The following is a 21279-nucleotide window of genomic DNA, read 5'->3' as shown; positions in this document are numbered from 1 at the left end:
CCCATTTACGAAGATCGTAGTAACACAAATCAAAGTTAATCTGAAGCTGTGCCATCTTAGGTGAATAGTCTTTAGTAAAAAGAATCGACTCATTTGAATACTATAGTAGCTCTCGCCACGACCAGGCTATATAAATTTGCCAGAACTCTATAAGCGGTCATTAGGCCCGACAAAATGTTCCTAACAATCTGCCTATGTGATCGACTAGTCATCTCACATGACTCTATGGCACTTGAACCTGCCATCAATCGCATCACACTCTAGTCACTTCGAGACGTCACCTCATACAAGTGACTATGGGCGAATACTATGTTAATCCGTGTTCACTTTAACGGGGTTCAATTGTCTCTACAACCCGTTTGGATGTAACAAAGTATAATAAAAGAGTTTTAAAGTAAAACTCGAACGACAAATGCGATTATCACATATGAATAGTCAATGCCTGATTACTATTTCATGTTCTATAATCTAATTTGATCTTGTACGTAGTTGTTCATTTCAATTCAATTGAAATGACATGACTCATCATGTTTAGCCTTTGAGAAGGCTTTGGTTAGTAGGTTTTATCAATTTCTTGTACCTTACTTAACCTTACTACATACTCATTTTCCTTTGTAATGTATACATTTCCATCACAAAACTTTCTGAGTATGTGTCGAGATCCAATCAAGACATAGGTCCTCTAGCCTAAGAATAGCTCCCACTGTTTTCACAGTGTGCGGGACTCATCCTCTTGCACATCTCATGATTGCAAGTGTACTCAATTTCCGTTATAAATATCTCTCATTGTTCTTTATTGCCTAGAACGATTCTAGAAAATCTACTTCTTAATTAACATAGCCGCAATGGTATCTTAACCATCCTAATGTGTTTTGATTATGGTTTTGTCGGAAACCATGCGCAATCTCAATTGTCAATTGTCACTTGTGTAACATCCTTACACAAAATTGCATCATAAACACTTTGCTTTACTTCCTTAATGCTTCTGCAAGCACTTAAGGGTAATCTTTACATACTAGGTAAAGATTACTTAAATTCGATTTTGAAAACAATTCATCATACTCAAAGTATATGAAGTGTTATACATCATTACTCATTTAATTGATCTGGCAGCGGAAGCAAATGGAATCAATCAAGTACGTTCAATTTAATTTAACTAGTCATGAATCTTATCAACATAAGACTTCTTACTGACGCTAATATCATGTGGATTTATCTTCATAAATCCGGATATTCCAGATGTATTATAATACTCCAAAAGTCTCAAATCATTCCTAATGATCAATATGTCATCCACATATCGGACTAATTAAAATTTACGTAACTCCCACTAAACTTCATGTATAAACACAACTTCTCGACTTATCGAGAAATGTTTTATCACATGATCAAAATGTTGATTCTAACTCATTGATGTCCTACTTAAGACCCTCTCTTAAGTTTCACATTATCTTAGGATTGCAAGAATCTACTAAACTCAAGACATGTATTGAATACATTCCTTCTATTGAAGAAGTGGGTTTTAGATTCACTCGCTATGTATTTCATAACCTCATAATGAAACACAATCCCTAAGAAGATCCAAATAGACTTAAGCATTTTAATTAGTGCAAGACCCTTTGTCACTAATCAACCAATCTTGCTTTGAAATATCTCTTTATTAGTGCAAAACCCTTTGTCACTAATCAAGCCTTTTATTTCGGATTTTCATGGCTCTAAGCCTTGTATTGAGTTGTGACTTAAAACACTCTTATGTAAGTCATATATTCATTACTTTCTAGAAGTAATCAATTTGAATCAAACAATTTCTCTTGTAAGTTATAAGCTCTTTGCTTTCTTAAAAGTAGCATGAATCATTTTCAACAAGTGACGAACTTTAACCTCCTAGGTTTTAAAGAAACAATGTCTTACACAAAACATCTCATGTAGCCAAGAAAGACCAGTTTCTTGCGACATAACATCTTTGTGGCTCTTTGAATAATTTCTCCCACTCTGTCTTCTAGAAATAAACTTGTATTTTAGAAAGACAGCTTCATGAGCCGCAAACCCGTCGTACTCGTGATAATTGAAAGGGAAAAAATGAGCATTTGTTTCTTGTGATAACTTACAAATATGGCACATTACCATTTCATATCTCATATGATTTAGTGGAAAATAAATTAGACAAAATGATAAATTCCCCAAAAGGATCAAGTAACTCAAAGTAACTTGATTGAAGTCCAAACCATATCGAATAGCGTTTGAATTCACATCCAACCACACATTATTCCATAATGCGTGTTAAGAGAGATTAATTTGTGATACTATATCACATTTCCTTTGGCTTATGTCAAAGTCTTGACTTTGATAATCCCATCACGACTAAATCGTGATTCCTTGAACTCTTTAAACTTCTTCAAAGATTTCTCTATTTACCTTATTAAGTGAACACATTAGCATCAACTTAAATCGTTGGTAAAAGAAAATGATCAACCTATTATGGATCAATGATTTACAACCTCGATCTCCTTTTCAACCAAAAGGCACGAGACATCTTGCTTTGAATACAAGATACGCATATACCATTAACAATCTAATGGTTTCAAGAGTACTCGATAACTCTTTGCGTTTATCATTCCGAAATTTAGGGTTTAATCTTGGGTTACCAATTTGAGTCTTACATCATCTTCATGATATATCATTCTAGTTTGGTTTAGAATATAATCACCTTGATGATGGGCTAGCCATACATCAAATCATGGTGTAAAGTGTCACAAAGGTGAAAATCTCTTTTGTATCTTAACAAGTTTATATTCTTATTTAGAGTTTATGCACTTAATAGTCATAATTAAGTACAACTTTAAATCCAAAAACTAGATTGAGTACACAATTACTCTATCTCTCGACATTATTGTTGCTTGTCGTCATATTCTAATCATCCTATGTATCAAATACAATGATGAAAACCTCCATTGGTTTCTAATATTGACGAAGTAGTACTAGCAAAATTTTATGTTTAATCAAATAAACATTTTAAAGAAGAAGGTCCCATTAGATGTCCCACAACTAACTTGATAATTCTTCAATAATTTGGGGTTGTTTCCTTTCTCGTGTCCAACATTTAAGACAATGGAAACTTCATCGGTCGGGATTGATAGGTTTAGTATCGTCATTCTCAACAACTTTACCTTTAACGTTACCTAGTATCAATTCCATTATAATCTTTACTTCTTGAACCTCGTCTTCATCTTACCGGTTTAAGAGAATGCTCCCACTCATTTCAATGAGTCTTTGCTTTGAGAAGCAAAATTGAATTCATGAAGATTACTCTTCATTTGTTCGTTTTAGTCTTAAAACTTTCATGAAGTGGTTGCGTTATTTTGGTCAATTACGAATTCTGACAAAACTAATTACCAAAATAATTTATCGCTTCAAAGTACTTAATTCACTTAAGTATATGAAAAACAATCCATTGTAAGTAGAAGTGTTAGTCAAGAATCAAAAACCTGTTTGATAATGAATAACTTTAATCTATACTCTTTACAAGAGATCCTTAGCAATGGTTCATACGAGGTCTTTAGAAGAAAATTCATATTTTGTCTTTAGTTACGATGTTTTAATGGAGATTTGAATCAAAATCGAAATGATATCGTATATGAATTGTGGTAAAGAAATAGAACAATATGATAACGGAATAGTGGAAAACAAAACATTCATCGTTATATTAATACTTGTAAACAAGTATAGCATTTACATAGTGACCTCTACCCAACTATGATAAATGATTCCAAGATCCAAATTCATATTAACTTGGGCACGGGGTAGCCGATGAAACCCTTATCAATATAACTCGGTGGATTAACTCTTTAATCGATTCTACTTTTAGAACTCTCGGTCGATAAAATTACTCTAATATTTATCTATAGCCCAAAACACATCAACAAGGGCACGGGGTAGCCGATGAAACCATTATCAATTACTTTTGTTGAGTTCAATCCAAATTTCGAATAAATGTGTCCATTATCCAAACCCACATTAACTTAGGCACGGGGTAGCCGATGAAACCCTCATCAACATGAATTCGGTGGATTAACATTTATCACCCACTTCCCCTACGTAACAAGGTTTGTACCCCGGGGTAGCCGAGTGCACTCCCTCGCGAAATAGGTTTTCATGGTTTCTACTATTTGGTAAGGCTATGTCTCAATTGTTTATTTTAGCGAGAGGTCATGTCAATTTATTATCTATCACGTTTTAAGTGAACTAAAGCGGTGAACTACGATAATTATAATTGACACGGTCGATAAACTCGATAAAATGATAATGCATGTTTAGTTATGGCGATTTAGCAATGCATGTGACATAAAATAAAATGCAAGCATAAAGATAAATAAATCCTAGTATGGCCTTTCCTAAAATAGAAAACTATTTATCTATTACATATTCGGAAACCAACTCCATTGGTCCCTTGAACTTCGGTTGTGGCACGCATCTCGAGGTAACACCGTCTTTATGTATCGCCATTCTTGAAGAAATCCGTCTTTGGGAACTCCGGAATGAATAAAATTACATAATAAATTACATAATTTCCAATTATACATTTGTAACTAAAATAAAATAAATCTATTAAATTACAAAACGGTGAAACGAGATCACAATAAAAATACAACCGAATCGATATTCCCATACATTTCGGGAAATACCAATTAAAATCTAAGGCCATACTAAGTAAAATTACATAATTCAAAAATTACATAAATTAAAATTATGACAATCATAAAGAAAATGCAGCATTATAATATGTATGAACATGCTCAATTTTATGCTAAATCGCCTTTTAATTAGCCAATATCGTATATTACTCGGTTTTTACGGATTTGCGTGATTTCAACATTTTATAATCACAAAAATACATAAACTCATATTTATGCATAAGTTAATTACCCTAACCTCTTAGGACTCAAAACTTAGTCTTCACTAATAATTTGACCATAATTAACTTTTATTTACAAATTTGTTCATAAATGGACCAAAATTACAAAATAAGCTATTAAACTTCAAATAAATCACAAAATTTCAAATAAATTCAAAATTTGAAATTTAAACTCATGAACATTCTGGAAAAATTCCATGACACTCATAATGTTCAAAAACCTTAGGTTAAAAATTTCGAAAATTTACCGGAAAAACAATGTTGCGGTTTATCGATTTTTAATAAAATAATCATAAAAACATGGAAAAATTATTTTCATTAACTTTTCAATTTTAGATCTGAAAAAGATAATAAAATGCAACATTAGACGTTTTTCCTAAGTCATAGATTATGTTTTATTAATTTTCCACTAATAATGTCAATATTTATGCTATTTTTCTTCAAAAATCCATAAATCATGCAAAAAGACTTCTTTATAACCAATTATTTTACACACATCTTGTAAAATTGCATGTGACAACATATTAATTTTCTATGACCAGATTCGAAATTTAACTCATATTAACCTATTTTTCACCTAAATCCGAATTTAATAATGAAAAAATCATTTTTCGAGCATAACAAGTCCAAAAATTATGAAAATTTGCAGGTTATCTCAAAATAATATATGTAACAACATATCCAAAAACCAACTTAAAATTCGAAATATAGCTAATTTTAGACCAAAAATGACATTTTTACTCATAAAATCATATTTAAATGCCATTATTGTAAAATATGAACAATAAAATCCGTAAAATTAACCAAAATATCCTAAAACATTTTAGGACCAGAAATATTAATATGCATGGATTAATTTCGTGATATATCATAATAACACAAATTTTACAAGTTTTATTCGTTATTCTTATAACTCGGAAAAACTTTTAACCGATTTGCATGCAAACAACCGTGGCTCTTGATACCGATTGAAGGAAATGTAGATTCATATACATACTAACATACTCTTATATGTCAAAATTAATTTGTCATAAAATTAAATGTGGATTTTATGCATGCAAACAATATAATAAAAGAGAAGAAATCATATCCTTACATTGAAATTTCGGTTCAAATGGGCACAAAAGAAATCTCCTTTTCTTTTGTTCTTGAGCTTTCCAAATGGAAGAACAAGGATTCAAGTGTAGAATCCCTCCCAAAAGCATATACCCAAGGAATACATCTTAATAAACCAATACTATTTAGATCTAGTAATAATAATGGTTTTACAATAAAATTGATATAATATAAATTGTATTTTCACTCTTGAAATTTCGGTCAAGAGGTGGTGTTTTTGTGAGATTTTATTTCTCTAGAATTATCATAAATTGTAGAGAGTTTTCAAGGATTTTCTTACACTAGGAAAAATAAGATGGGAGGAATGAATGATGTAAAAGAGAAGAGCTTTCCTCTCTTTCTTGTTGGTTGTCGAAAAAGGGGCATTGGGTAGTATGCCCAATGCCTTTTGTTTTTGCTCTTCACAAGAGACTAGGCATGCAAGCCTACTACCTAGTGTCATGATTGTGTTTTTATTTAAAAATAAATAACACAATATTTACTAAACACACACCCATATTTCGGTTTTAAGTATAAAATGGAGAATCCATTTTATTTTGTCATTTGTCAAATTTGTCACATGTTACATGACATGTTACGATGCAATGTATTTTTATCATATTAAAAATCAACATACTCATAAAATATGTCATTTACAAAATCGACTAGTAATTCGTAATTACTTGTACCAAAATATTTCACCAATTTATAAATCGTATTTATAATAATTCATTCAAATTTAATTGTTTCTTTAAACAATAATTTCATCCGAGTAATGATACAATTCGATTACTCAGACCGTATCTCATTTAATTACATTTCAATTTGATACGTAAATTATACTCACAAAATCATCCGTCAATTTTAAGCAATTTAATTAACTCGTATCGGTATACGATTAATTAAATAATCAATTAAGAGTATTTCCCTATAGGTATGACCTAAGGGGATCAACTGATCACCACCGTCGCACGACAGTAATGTCAAACTCTAGTCAGCCAATCATTACCGATAAGTGTGGACCAGTTGACTTGTAAAATATTACATCCCACATGTATTCTTAAAATGAGATTTAATAATGATATTTAAATCATGTGATCGCACTATTGTTGAGGACACATTTCCCAACAACACCAACTCGGTTCCTTTACAACATTAATTGCTTGCAACTTTGTGAACATGTTTGTATGGTTAACTCCCATGAATCCCCTATGAACCCATGATATCCTAGTACTTTTAGTCATTTGTTTACATCCTTCCTTTTATTGCTTGTTTTACTTTATTGCTTGCATTAGTCTAGAATACAACTACAAACTCAAACAAATTGTGACACTAGCATAAATTGAGATAAATAGACTTAGAACCCAAAGCACACCGTCCCATGGATCGACCTCGACTTAACCACTAACTAGTTGTTTTGTTGAGAATATGAATGTGTTTGATTGGATGTGTGATGACCAATTCTTGTTCGTCAATAAGCTACATAATTTACACTTCTTCTCTTCCATATTCTTCTTCTCTTTTTCCATATTCTTCTTCTTCTCTATTCTTCTTCTTCTTCTCTACCATAATATGCACTTCAAAAAACCGTTAGTCACAAGTTGAATTAAAAAATATCATCAATAAAAAAGCTGTAAAAAACCAGAATACACTTACCAACATTAATCAAAAAATGTGTGGCCCAAATCTTTCAAATGATGATTGACATAGAATAGGATGCTATTTATTCGAGAATAGCAAGGATGGCAAGCCAATAAGAGGTTCAATGAACTTTCTTGCAGCAAAATATCAAGTAGACAAGAAAATAATCTTTGAAGTATGGAGGGTTGCTAAACGTCAAAGAGAAGATGGTGATTCTTTGCAGCTGAATTCCAAAATTAAAGGTAAAAAAGGGAGGGAAACTCTTGAAGTCCCAGTAGACAGAATATTAACTACACCTGTGGGAGAAAGGGGATCACTGCATGGATTTGGTGAAGCAATTGGTGTCTCAGCAAAAACAACTTTCAATTGGGTTAAACAAGGTAAACTTTGAAGCCATACGTCAGCATTGCACTCAAGTCTAACTGATGAGAACAAGTTCAACAGGTTGATATTTTCACTTTCAAAGTTAAGTTATGATAGGATATCAAACTCTTTGAAGTTTAAGGACATGAGAAATATAATCCATATTGATGAGAAATGGTTCTATATCTCACAAGATGGAGCTAAGTTTTTTCTATTGTGTGAAGAAATTGATCCTTATAGACATTGTCAAGGCAAAAGTTTCATCACTAAAGTCATGTTTATGGCTGCAGTTTCAAGACCCATTTATGATGGAGATATTCCCATTTACTTTCCAAGATCCAACTAAAAGGAGGTAAAAAAACAGACCTGCTGGAACTCTAGAAACCAAATCAGTGGCTTCAATAAACAAACAAGTTACTAAGTATATGCTAATAAATAAGGTAATCCTAGCCATTCACAGTAAATGGCCAGCATCAATGAGCAAGGAAATCATCATCCAGCAGGATAATGCAAAGCCACATATAAAGGGTACTGACCTTGATTTTTTAATTGCAGCTGATACTGTCGTTTTGTACCAAAAATAAATCTAATTAAAACTAACAAAATAGCTAGTGATAAGCAGGGTCGATCTCCACAGGGAGGCAGGATATCTGTTAAGGTCCGTCTATTTAGGTCACTAAATGGGGTTTTGAATTTGATTTCTAAACTAATAAAGGCTTAAAGGGAAGAGCAGTAAAGGAAGAGCAATAAAAGACAGAAAATATAATAGAGGTGATCAAATGAGAGAGAACATGTCAGGATTTCGGTTCACCATGTTAGTCTAGCAACTCAACTGCAAATAGCCTAGATAATCTACTGTGAGACGGATACATGAAAGGTCCTTCCGGTCCACTTTCTATCCTAGATTTCCACTAACTTAACTTCCGTCGTCGTCAGGGTAGTCTACTGTTCATAGCAGGTCTATTTCGTCCAATCTTCCAAACCAGGAATAAATTTAACCAGATTAAAAGTAACTTAGAAGCGTGCACTCAACTAAGTCGGTATTATAGTTATATTGCCATGGGTACAGATTCTCACAAGTAAACTATCTAGTCTATTCGCTACATCGTCACAATCCTACCATGGATTCCCTAATCCCAACATAAAAGGATTTAGCTACTCATATTACTAATGTTGTCAATAATAATGATGATGAATAAACTAATGAAAGACATGATGCAATAATAGTAATTAAGCATAAACTAATTAGGGCAGAAATTAATCAAGAGAGAAATAAGAATTTAAAGCAATAAATAACAAGATTTAATTAATAAGGGAAGAGAGATTACAATCACAAGCGATCCGGCGTAAAGAACAAACCAAAATCCAAGCAAGAGATTGAAGTGCAAAGTTACAGTAGAAAGTATTCGAGAGAAATTAAGGGAGTAAAGTGGCGTTCTAAAGATGAGTCAAACGTAATTAATAACTTAATTATGAAAGCTTAAATAGACAAAACAAAGTCCATCACGAAATAACATAACACGGGTTAATTAAGCCCATCTAAAATCCAAAACCTCTCGATCGAGTGATATAAAACCACTCGATCGAGGTTTTCAGGAGATAATCCTCTCGATCGAACCAAAATGTCTCTCGATCGAGGAAACCCATAAATCAGCATTTCGATCGAGTACACTAAAGCACTCGATCGACCTCTTCTGCTCACAAACCCACTCGATCGAAGTAGAATGCTTCTCGATCGAGTGTTCTTCCTTCAAGTCAACTTTAAACTCGTCATTGACTGCTTCGTTGACCACCCTTTCATGCACTTCAAGGCATAATCTCGCTCTAACATTCCCGTCTCCTCAAAATGCATGCAAAACAGGACGAAAAGAGTACGGTTTCACCACTTTCAGGTTCATTTCTGCAAAACAGACAAAACAAACCAAAGTAGCCAATTCGGGGCATATTGCAATACAAAACGGTATAAAAATGCATAGAAATACGTGCAAAATAAGACCAAAAAGGCTATATAAAATGCACGTATCAGCAGCCAACTCAAATGGTTTCAACATTAGTTTGACACAACAACCACCAAATTCACCAGATCTCAATGTGTTAGACTTGGGTTTTTTTTAACTCAATACAGTCATTGCAAAAAAAAAAAAAAAAAAAAAAAAAGAGCAAGCACAGTTGATAAGTTGGTGTCCAATGTGTTGGAAGCTTGGGATGAAGAACCAACACAATGCTTAAGTGATGTTTGGCTTAGTCTACAAGCATGTATGTTGGAGATTATTAAGCTAAAAGGACACAATAAGTATAAGGTACCACATCTGAAGAAAAAAGCACAAAGATTGGCTGGAACCTTACCAAGGAATTTAGGTGCAGATGAAGCAATTGTTAGGGAATGTCATAATCATTTACATGTAAATGGCAAGGATGCAAACTTAGATGAAATAAGTGTGCCTCTTGCCTTAACTCATCCCTTTTAGATGAGTGTTTATAACTTAAACATTGCAAACATACAATGTTTAAGCCATAAACATCATTAGGGTTTGGATTTCTTTTGTGCCAATAGACTATGTATTTTGTGATGAGCAATGTTTGAAATGAAAATGATTAAGCTCTCAAAACATTAAGCATTTTTATCACTGAGCTTTATGTTCACACAAGAAATGTCTCCTAAAGCCATATGTACACAATATATGGTGGAATCAATTCTTATATGAATATAGAATGACAAGGCAGCTCTCAAAGCATTAAACTTTATTATCACTGAGCTTCATATTTATGCAATGTTCAGTTTAAATGTCAGATGAAAAAGCCATTAAGCTTCATATTTATGCAGTGAGACATCAACTCTCAGGCCTAAGAATGGCCTCATCATTGAGCTGTGTCAAGTAATAAAGCCTACTTCACACACACACACACACACACACACACACACACACACACACACACACACACACACACACACACACACACACACACACAATATTCTGGTAGACCATGATCGTCAAATAGAGTAATAGCATCACTAATTAAGGCAACAAAGAAAGCTCTTAAACCATTAAGGAACATTCATCATAGAGCTCTAAACTGTATTTGACATATATGAGCACACACACCCATTCAATTGTAGAGCATGTGGTGGCTTAATTACTTGTAGTTATTGGCCACTTACCGTTCAACTCTCCCTAAAAACCTAACTACTCTCAAAGCATTAAGCTTTATCATCACTGAGCAAACTACTAACAGAAAATTTAGTCATTGTGAAGTACTCAACAGAAGCAAATGCAGTACAAACAAATCCTACCAATTAAACCTATCAGCAGATAAATCCCAGCAGCATTAAAATGATCAACTAAAATGATCAAAATAATAGTAACAGGTTTAGATCAAAATTATAACAATAACAGAGAAATTATTTATGCTTAGCATTGAATCTAGCCACATAAGACTACTAACAAAAAACTCAATCATTGTGAAGTACTCAACAGAAGCAAATGCAGTACAAACAAATCCTACCAATTAAACCTATCAGCAGAAAAATCCCAGCAGCATTATATTGTTAAACTGAAATGATGAAAATAACAGTAAAAGGTTTAGATTCAGAAGTATACCAAAAACAGAGAATTAAATATCCTTAGCATTGAATTTAGCCACATAAGCTTCAAATTTTTTAAAGCTTGTTGTTGAACATTCAGCAGGCCCAGTTATACTGTCAGGGGTTTTAGGACGCTTATCCGCCATTCTTTTCAGATAAGCATTTGCGTACTTTGTACATGTGGTTCAGTATTATTGTGTGTTATGCTTAGTCGTTGTCACTGTTGGGGATTGTGTCCTTAACAGTTAGTGCAAGGACTTATAAATCTCTAAAAGGATCAGAGGGCATACTTTTGGTATTATTATCAGTTGATCCACGTTTATCAATAACGGTTGGCTTGCTAGATAAGTTTGACGTTATTGTCATACAGATGGCGGTGATCAACTGGTCCCTAAAAGTCACACCTATAGGATACGTTTGAGAGATGTGACGGTATGAAAATACAGTCATGTTGATGCCTAAAATGACTAAGCAGTTAGTCGGAGTTATTGACTAGTAATTAGTCAGATGCGATGTTGAGATAATTATTTAATACGGATTAAATAATAATGGCTAAAACGAATTAAGCGGTTAATTCGTAAATTAAATATAAATGATTATATTTAATTAATGTATATTGAATTAATTATACAATATTGTCTTTGTCGGACATGTATTAATATTTCAACTAATCCATGTTATTAGTCGATATATTAATAACCGATGACGATTTATAATAAAAACCGTCATATACATTTTAGCATTTTGAATCGGACCACGAACCCAAAAATAAGGAGGAAGTGGAAAGCCCACTCCCTCCTCCATGTACACGGTTTGGCCGAACCAAACAAAAGGAGAGACTCCCTCTCCTTTTGCCCTAAGTCATTCATTTGAGAAAAAGCTAGGGTTTTGGAGATTATTCCTCTGAAACCTAGATCTCACATCTCGAAAACTCACAAAACAACTCTCTCAATATTGCAAGGCAATCAGAGAGTACTTTCTAGCACAAGGGGCATAGTCTCAGACGGTCTTGGGTGCAACGATTAGGAGGAAATCTACTTTGATTTCTGTTCTTAGGCCGCATTCACAAGGACCCGAGGTTGATTCTTGTTCCTTATCGTTTCTCTATTGTATTTCGTTTATGACCATAAATCGCATGTTATATTTACGTTATAATCCTTAAAATTAAGGGAATTTTACGGATATTTCCCTACAAGTGGTATCAGGGCGAGGCCACGTAAATTTACATTGTGATTTTTCATAAATCGATTTGAAACGATTTTGTTTTTGTCATAAAAACCGTGCGGCAGCATCTCGGCAGAATTTTTTTTGTTTTGCACACGGCTGCTTTGCAATTTTTGTCTTGGGAACCGTGTCCAGTTTACACGGTTGCACTTGTTGTTGTTTTTATCTTGAAAACCGTGCCGTCACATGTTTTACACGGCTGTTTTTTGCTTGATTTTTCAATTTGTTCTTTTGCATATTGTTATTTTATACGGAGATTATAACAATATGTTAATTTTTGACAATTGTTGATTTGATTTTCCGCGTTTTAGATCAAAAATTGAAATTGTTTTGCTATGTCAAACTGTTTTCACGAGGGTTTTATGTTTTCAGCATGCTTTTGCCCTTGATCGAACATGTTACTACTCGATCGAGAGCCCTTCTTTGTTGTTTTTGCTCGATCGAGCACTTCCGACTCGATCGACCTGCGTTTAAAACCCCACCTGTTCGATCGAGTAGTCCTCGTACTCGATCGAGCGATCTTGTCTTGATAAAAGTCCTCGATCGACCACCAGTTTTGTCGATCGAGTTCTTTCTGTTTGGCATATCTCTCGATCGACTAGCAGTTCAGTCGATCGAGCCCTCTTGTTCCTCGATCGAGCACTTTTGTCCCTGGATCGAGGGATTTTGTTTTGGCAGCTTTGAATTTTACTCTTTTTGTTTCAAATTCTCTTTTGGCCATAAAATGTACATCATACGGATGTTGTACACTCTCTTGAAAGTGACACGGTTCACTCACGTACCATATAGTTATTTTAAAGCGTATTTAAAGTAACGGATTGTAATAGATTAAAATTAAACTGATAGAAGCGATTTTATCACATAAATTTTAATCGTTAAAAGGTGGTTTGGATAAATTTAACATAATTACGGAATTATGTCACGAATAAATTTGTTTTAGTTGATGCATTTTATTTATCGTTTTTGTTGAATGCCTTGAATGCCTTTTATTACGTATTTATTCATTTTTACAAACAGTTGTAACTTAGTGTGGCCTTAGTAGAACGTGTTACCGTAATGATGGAACACGGTCTTGGTTGTATTTTGAGATCTCGTATCTCCGTTTTGGATTTTTCACTTGTAATTACAGTTTTTGTATTTAGAATGTAAATAGGTTTATATTTGTAAATTTTAAATTGTAATTTTTGAGAAGACCAAAGACGGAGAACCGGATGCTCACTCCCGCTGCATGGACATAGATGGAACATCAAGACAAGCTTCTCGGGTCCAACGGTGGATTCCAAAGTTGTTTATGTTCTTTTTATTAGGATAGGCCACACTAGGAATTTTATTTACGTATTGCATTCTTTTATTTATTTTATCGTAACGATAACTTGCATCATATTCCGCCTAAAACCAAACCACCTAATAATATTTGCATGAAAACTGACTCATATAGAGGTCACGCGTTAGTTTTTCTATGAAATTCTTATGTCACACGATCTTTTTAAGCCATCACCTAAGTTAATTCATTCACGTAATGCTAGTTATTCGTTCACTTAAAATGAATTAAAACTAAGTTGATGGGATCTTCCTCGTATAACCCAAAATTGAGAATAGTCTTTATAGGTCAAACTCCAATGAATCCCTTCTTCGTCGGTAGGCATAATATGACCCCTTCTACGTCGGGTAAGTTGGAACTGATTGACCTATTTTATCTCAACACTATGGTCACTCGTACGATCCTGTGATTATGGTGGACTATAGATAGGATTTACGGAAATCTATCGACCAAGAGTTCTTACGGAAGAATTAGCTAAACAGTTGGCTTATCAATTTACGGAAATTGAGTCTTGGGATCACTTGTATTATTCTTGAGGGAGATCAATTATGCAAGTGCTATGAGTCTACACGTTAAAATGAATTTTAAATAGACTTAAATCACCTCGATGAGTTGCTTATTTCGTTTTGTTTTTCTTCCTTTTTCAGTGTAGAACACGAACATTTAAACTGCTAATAACAAAATGGCTGGTCCTACTAACGACCCAATGCCAAGTGTCACATTGGACCGTGAGTCCTGGCTTCGGATCTTCATGGATCAGATGAATCAGTCTACTCGACTGAAAAATTATGGATCTAACTTCGCGGGCTGGGAGGCGGCATTATGGAATGCTGCCATTGCTGATGGGAAGCTCAAATATCTGACTGAGCCCATCCCACCAAACCCAGGCCCCACGGCTGGAATTAACGAGATCGACAAGTATAACGATTTCGCCATGGAAGCGGGTGCGGTAAAGAACGTACTCATTTTTGCAATGGAATCCAATTTGCAGAAACGCTTCATAGCCCAAGGTGCAAACAAGATTTTCACCACGCTCACTAAGGAATTCTCGAAAGCACCGAGAATCGTGACCTATGAGCTTACCAGTCGCTTCTTTGAGGCGAGACTCCAGAAGGGCCAACCGGTTAGCCCACACATTCTCAGCATGATTGAGAATGTCGAAAAACTGGAGGCACTTGATTGTAAGATCAGTGAGAACATCGTGATTGACCGCATGCTTCATTCACTCCACGATGGTTTTGCGCTCTTCAGAGCCAATTACTATATGAATGATTTGAAGAAAAGTCCTCATGCACTACACTCCCTTCTTGTACGGCACCGAGAAGGACATGAAGTTTAGTGGGAGCATGAAACAGACGTTCTCATTGTGTCAAACAAGGGCAAGGGTAAGGGCAAAGTTCAGCCGGACCTAGCAAAAGAGGTAAGCCGAAGTTTAAGAAGTCGGGATCAGGTAAGAGTGGACCTGGTGAGTCGAGCACCTCATCAGGCACGACAAAGAGCAAGAACGATAACATGGAATGCCATCATTGCCACAAGACTGGGCATTGGAGGCGTACATGTCCTGTTTACCATGAGGACATAAAAGCAGGTCGCGTTAAACCTGTTGGTATGTCTTCATCCTTTTCTACTTTTATTCATATGATTGAGATTAACCACGCAAGTTACGGAACTTGGGTACCGAGATCTTGGTTGTGGTTCTCATCTGTGTAATCATGTGCGGGGGCTCCGGAACATCGAACCCCTCGTAAAGGGTGAGGTGGACCTGCGTATCGGGAATGGAGCACGATTGGCTGCCGTCTCGAGGGGAACATACATGATCCAGCTTCCTAGCGGATTTGAGTTATTTTTATATAACTGTTATTATGTACCCAGTCTTTCTAAAACATTATTTCAGTTTCTGCACTTGACAAACTTGGTTTTTCATTTGTAATAGAGAATAATACTTGCATTTTTTCATTACACAATATGATTTATGGCAAGGCAGTCTCCATGAACGGAATTTATGTTTTAGATCAGACCACCGAAATATTACACGTAATGAATAAAAAGTTAAAGGTTGGTGACAAAGATCAAACGTATCTATGGCACTGCCGTATGGGACACATTAATGAGAAACGCGAAAAAACGGACTCATCAAAAATGGAGCTATCTCGGCCTTTGATTTTCAATCATTTGGCACGTGTGAATCATGTCTCATCGGTAAGATGACTCGTATTTCCTTCAAAGGTGTTGGAATGCGCGATGCTGACCTATTAGGACTCATACGTACGGATGTGTGTAGGCCTATGTCAATCACCGCACGAGAAGGCTATAGGTATTTCATCACTTTCACGGACGATTTAAGTAGATATGGCTATGTCTACTTAATGAAGCACAAAAGTGAATCCCTTGAGAAATTCAAAGAATACCAGAATCGGGTACAGAACCAACTGGGTAGAAAGATTAAAACACTATGTTCAGATCGTGGTGGCGAGTATCTTTCTCACGAGTTTGATCAACACCTTAAAGACTGTGGGATTGCCTTACAGTTAACTCCACCTGGAACACCTCAATTGAATGGTGTGTCCGAACGGAGAAATCGAACACTACTTGATATGGTTCGATCCATGATGAGTCACACGGTATAACCTGATTCATTATGGGGTTATGCTCTTAATCATTTGCTCTAATACTTAATCAAGTCCGTCTAAAGTGTTGACAAGACTCCATATGAACTATGGAAGGGAACGGTCCCTAACTTGTCCTTTATACGGGTTTGGGGCTGCGAGGCTTATGTCAAGTGGAGACACGAGGATAAGCTCGGCACGCGATCGGTCAAGACATACTTTATAGGTTATCCTAAAGGAACACTTGGTCATTACTTCTATTCGCCAACCGAACAACGTGTTTTTGTTGCGGCTAGTGCGACATTCTTAGAGAAGGAATTTCTCGAGAATGCAAAGAGTGATAGAACCTTCGAACTGTCGGAGATTCCAGAACCAAGTACCGAGCAACCATTGGAGGAACCAGTTCCTTCAATCCCGGCTGCGGTTAATATTCCTGAGGAACCTAGGAGGTCGGGTAGAGTCTCTATTCCTCCGGACAGATACATTGGTATGGTCGAGAAACATGACATAGATGACATTCTACTCTTAACGAGTAGTGAACCCGCAACCTATAAAGATGCCATGACTAGTTCCGACTCAAAGCTATGGCTTGAGGCCATGAAATCCGAGGTGGACTCCATTTATGGACTTAAGCAAGCTTCTAGGAGTTGGAATCATCGTATCGACCAAGTGATAAAAGACAATGGATTTACTCGACCAGTCGAGGAACCATGTCTATATATCAAGTCGAGTGGGAGAAAGATTGTCTTCCTAATATTGTATGTTGATGACATACTCCTGATTGGGAATGACATACCTCTCTTAACTTCGGTAAAAGTATGGTTGAAAAACCATTTCCAGATGAAAGATCTGGGTGAGGCACAAAGAATTTTGGACATCCGTATCTATCAAGATAGATCACGTCGGATGTTATCTCTCAGTCAGGAGTCTTACATAGACAAGATTCTAGAGAGATTCAGCATGACTAACTCCAAGAGGGGGTTTCTTCCTATGGCTCCAGGGGTGCATTTGAGCAAGTCTCAGGCACCAGAGACACCGGAAGAGAAAGAGCGCATGACCCGGATTCCTTATGCTTCGGCTATAGGATCAATCATGTATGCCATGATATGCACACGTCCAGACGTGGTATATGCATTGAGTATGACAAGTCGATTCCAACAAAGCATCCGGTGTATCACATTGGATGGTCATCAAGAACATTCTTAAGTACCTACGGAGGACTAAAGATTGGGCATTGACTTATGGATCGAGATGACTCGAAATCTCGATGCCTGGATTCGTTTTTACTCTTAATGGCGCTACGATCGGTGGAAGAGTTCCAAACAAAGTGTTACAGCAGATTCTACGACTGAGTCCGAGTACCATGTCGCGTCTAGACATGTACAACGGAAAGCTCATCTAATCCGAGATTACGTGGAGCAAAAGGAAGTAGTGATAGAAAAGATTGCTACACATGATAATATAGCAGATCCTCTCACTAAACCATTACGACAAGATAAGCATGAAGGGCACGTTAATTCCATGGGAATTAAACGTGTTCCTAAGTTGTAGTACTCTGTTATGGATTAGATTCATTCCCTTATGTACTCTATACGACATCATCGTTTTGATATTTATATATTTTGTTTTTCATGTGGAATTGTACGACAATTTTGAACACCACAAAGTGAACTGAACAAACATTATATTTTTAGTCCTTAATTGCCCACATGAGCTGATAACTCTGGCAATTATTTTGTGACGTTGGTTGATGGTGGGTTCAACGAGCCATAAGTCAACCATTTGACTGACCAATCACAGAGGCGATTTATACGGATATCTCGTAGGACACAATTGTGACATCGACGTGGAGTCCTAAATGTTTTATAACATTCGGTGCCAGGTCGTGGATAGGACCTCCATGGTGATCCTAAGAGTCGATTCTTTTGACTATCGACTGTCTCTTGAGACTACGGCAGATTTTGGGTGACTTTGGTTTCTTTCTCACGGTCATCCGTAACAGGGGGCCAAGTAGATTTTTTCTGGGTCATTTCATGCTGTGCTTAGATCGGAAGGAGTCGAGTTGAAGGAAATATTCAGCCTTTTATCGTGTACTCGATATTTCTCGGGGCCACTCGAGGAGTCAGAATCGAAATGCATGGCCATACTCGAATACGGATTCGTTTTATCAGTTAAGCTACTCTCTAGTCGGGGAAATCACTCTTGATACAGATCGATTGTAAAATACGACCTTTGCGGATCCGGATCTGCAAATTGTTTTACATTGAGTGGGAGAAATTTTTAAATGAATATGAGAATCGGTTATCGCACATACACTTGTACGGACAAGTGGGAGTTTGTTGGAGCTGTGTCCTCCAGTTAGTGCGGATAACGTCATTGCACATACACTAGTACGGACAAGTGGGAGCTTGTTGGGGATGGTGTCCGCAAGGACTTATAAATCTCTAAAAGGATCAAAGGGCATACTTTTGGTATTATTATCAGTTGATCCACGTTTATCAATAACGGTTGGCTTGCTAGATAAGTTTGACGTTATTGTCATACAGATGGCGGTGATCAACTGGTCCCTAAAAGTCACACCTATAGGATACGTTTGAGAGATGTGACGGTATGAAAATACAGTCATGTTGATGCCTAAAATGACTAAGCAGTTAGTCGGAGTTATTGACTAGTAATTAGTCAGATGCGATGTTGAGATAATTATTTAATACGGATTAAATAATAATGGCTAAAACGAATTAAGCGGTTAATTCGTAAATTAAATATAAATGATTATATTTAATTAATGTATATTGAATTAATTATACAATATTGTCTTTGTCGGACATGTATTAATATTTCAACTAATCCGTGTTATTAGTCGATATATTAATAACCGATGACGATTTATAATAAAACCCGTCATATACATTTTAGCATTTTGAATCGGACCACGAACCCAAAAATAAGGAGGAAGTGGAAAGCCCACTCCCTCCTCCATGTACACGGTTTGGCCGAACCAAACAAAAGGAGAGACTCCCTCTCCTTTTGCCCTAAGTCATTCATTTGAGAAAAAGCTAGGGTTTTGGAGATTATTCCTCTGAAACCTAGATCTCACATCTCGAAAACTCACAAAACAACTCTCTCAATATTGCAAGGCAATCAGAGAGTACTTTCTAGCACAAGGGGCATAGTCTCAGACGGTCTTGGGTGCAACGATTAGGAGGAAATCTACTTTGATTTCTGTTCTTAGGCCGCATTCACAAGGACCCGAGGTTGATTCTTGTTCCTTATCGTTTCTCTATTGTATTTCGTTTATGACCATAAATCGCATGTTATATTTACGTTATAATCCTTAAAATTAAGGGAATTTTACGGATATTTCCCTACAGTCACTACCAACCAAAACAATATTTATATCTTCACAAACTACTCTTAGTAGGGTGGTAAGTAAAGGTCGGATCCCAACGGACGGGTATCGATTTAAGATTTCAATTGCAAGTAGCTATGTCTTAGGGTGTCACAAATTGGGTTGAGATGAGATGTAATCTAAACTAATCAACAAGATGAATGTAAATTAATGAAAACAAAGTAAAGCAATTAAAGGGGTTTGTAAACAATTGATTAAAGGCACTAGAGTGTCATGGATTCATAGGGGATTCATGGAAATAGATCATACAAACATGTTCTCAATTAGAAGCAAACACTTATTGTTGTAAAGGGATCGAGTGTATATCTTACAATCCCTAGGAAGATTTAGGTCCCGGAGCCGAGTCGATCAAGACTTTACAACACCTACAAGTCGACTTAGTCTCTTCCTCTTCAACTATATGCATGGTCTAACAAGGCTCGGGTTGGTTTATGTCTTACAAGCCTCATTGAAAAGATAAGAGATGGGTAAAAAATGTAAGGTTTCATAGTCTAGAATTTCATCAAACATAACATGTGTATAGGTTGAAATCATAACAGGCAAGCAATTTAATTATGAAAACATATTAGATTAAGCATAGATCAATTCCCATGATTGTTTCCCCTAATTCCCCATTAACCCTAGCTAAAGGACTACTCACCCATGATCAAGTTTAGCATGCTAATAAGGTTGTCAATCATACTAACAAAGCAAAACATGATGAATAAATGATGTGATTAACAATAATTAAGCAAGGGTAAAAGGGATTATACCTACTTGAGATGATCCAAATAATAAAGCAAAGAATAATAGAAGTAAACTTGATGATTGATGGAAGGTTGTTAATCCTCCAATAAACCCAAATAATCTTCTAATTACCCAACTAAAACTAAGAACAATTGAGAGATTAAGGAAAGATTAAGATGTGATTAATATTGAAATGTGTATTACAACTTTGATTAAGACTAAATTAAGAGAATGATTATGATGAGATGATTCTAAGATAGTACAATAGGGTATTTATACTAAAATTAAGTACAAGGATTAGGGTTACTAAGGGCTTAAATGACGATTAAGACCCTAAGAGAAGCTTAATAATTTTGTTAATCCCGAGGGACATGCGCGGATCATGCATCAACTCCCAAG

The sequence above is a fragment of the Silene latifolia genome, chromosome 1, assembly GCF_048544455.1.
Source record: "Silene latifolia isolate original U9 population chromosome 1, ASM4854445v1, whole genome shotgun sequence".
Taxonomy (NCBI): Eukaryota; Viridiplantae; Streptophyta; class Magnoliopsida; order Caryophyllales; family Caryophyllaceae; genus Silene; species Silene latifolia.
This window is presented reverse-complemented; position numbering follows the sequence as displayed.